Raw genomic sequence first — 1,967 nt, 5'->3', positions numbered from 1 at the left:
CTAAATTCTAAACCCTAAACTCTAAACCCTAAACCTTAAATCCTAAACCTCAACCTTTAACTCTAAACCCTAACTCTAAACCCTAAGTTTGTGACTTTTGATAACATTAAGTGACTTTTGACCTTGATAGTTTGGGAACAAAAACTTGATTTAGTACTATTTTTATTTTTTTCTCTATATATTATTTTATAATATATAAAAACAATATAATACCTAAAAATAATTTATATTTACAATGTTCATCCTCTGGCATTACGACATATTTTCGCAGCTTCCTGAGCTCGTGGCTTCTCAGAGAGTTCTGATACAGAGGGGCTATTGTATCTGGTCTTGGATTTGACCGAGTTTGCAGCAGTACACTTGTTAAGGCTTATTCAAAAGCTGGCCTTACGTTTGAAGCGAGTAAGTTGTTTTTTCAGTAGCAGATCCAGATGTTCCTCTGTTGAACGCTATGCTCTCTGGATATGGAAGTTGTGGATTTTGCGAAGAAGGAATCAGTATGTTTAAATTAATGTTACGTTAAGGAAACACACCTGATAGTTATACGATGGTAGCTTTGATGACTGGAGTGATTGATCCTGGCTTAACACTCGTTCTCGGTCTGTTCATGGGTTTTGTTTGAAAGTGGGTTTAGACTCTCATTCTTATGTTGGTTGTGCGCTTGTGAGCATGTACTCGAGCTGTAAGTGTATAGCTTCTGCTTGTGGTGTGTTTAGTGGCATCTCTGAGCCTACTGATTTAGTTGCGTGTTCTTCTTTGATAAACGGTTACTCGAAATGTGGATACCACAAGGAGGCTTTGTGTCTGTTTAATGAGCTGAGAATGAGTGGTAAGAAGCCAGATTCTGTTCTCGTTGCGATTGTATTAGGGTCATGTGCTGAGTTATCGGATTCGCTCTACGGACAAGAGGTGCACAGTTATGTTATTCGACAAGGACTGGAACTGGATATAAAGGTTAGCTCTGCTCTTATAGACATGTACTCAAAATGCGGGGTTCTTGACTCAGCGATGACTCTTTTCGCTAAAGTTCCAGAGAAAAGCGTTGTTTCTTTCAACTCTGTTATCTTGGGTCTTGGCTTGCACGGATTCGCTTCCTCTGCTTTTGAAAAGTTCGACGAGATGCTTGAGATGGGATTGCAACCCGACGAGGTCACTTTCTCTGCTCTCCTTTGTACATGTTGCCACGCTGGTCTTTTACACGAATGTCAAGAGATGTTCATGAGGATGAAGAGGGAGTTTGGTGTTGAGCAGCGGACGGAACATCATGTTTACATTGTGAAGCTAATGGGAATGGCTGGAAAAGTGGAAGAAGCATTTGAGTTTGTGATGTCACTGAGAAGACCGATTGATACTGGGATTTGGGGAGCATTGTGGATGCTCATTGGGCTGAAGTTGTAGCAGAGAAGATAAGGGAGAACGAGGAGGAAGAGAGAAGAAGTGTTTACAACGTTATGCTCTCTAATGTGTATGCCAGATATGGGAAATGGGATGAAGTAGAGATGCTTAGAGATGGTGTTTCAGAGAGCTTTGGAGGCAAATTGCCAGGCATTAGCTGGGTTTAACTGCGAGGAAGCAGTTCATGACTTGGTTGACTTGTTAGCCTATTAGGATTTTATATTTCACAATAACTGAAAGTGGAAACCATGTTGTACATACTGATATCAAATGGTATCTCCCTTGACAAAACAAGAATAAAAAAGCAACTACATAGTACAATGATAAAAACTCTGAAACAAACTACTTATTGGTTGTTGATTCCTTTTCATGAAACTCCTTACAGAGTGCAATTATTCTTCCAGTCCACAGATGAAGATCATCTTGGTTGTTTCGAATATACTGTTGCAAAATGTTAGAAGCTTGACCTGAGCCTCCTGATGATGATGCTAATCCTCCTCCTCCAAGGGTATTGCAATCTGCAATGACAGCTAATAAAGCTGCTAGAAACGTGCACCTCTTTGTTTGCAGAC

At 40.1% G+C, this 1,967-nt stretch overlaps 1 pseudogene; it reads left to right on the top strand.

The window, feature by feature from the left end:
* The first annotated feature begins 305 nt into the window (after positions 1–305).
* LOC106314308 lies at positions 306–1,585 on the top strand (annotated as a pseudogene).
* Positions 1,586–1,967: the final 382 nt, after the last annotated feature.

Source organism: Brassica oleracea, chromosome C9, assembly GCF_000695525.1.
Source record: "Brassica oleracea var. oleracea cultivar TO1000 chromosome C9, BOL, whole genome shotgun sequence".
NCBI classification, from domain to species: Eukaryota; Viridiplantae; Streptophyta; class Magnoliopsida; order Brassicales; family Brassicaceae; genus Brassica; species Brassica oleracea.
The sequence above is the reverse complement of the archived record's forward strand: the minus strand, read 5'-3'. Positions and strand labels throughout refer to the sequence as shown.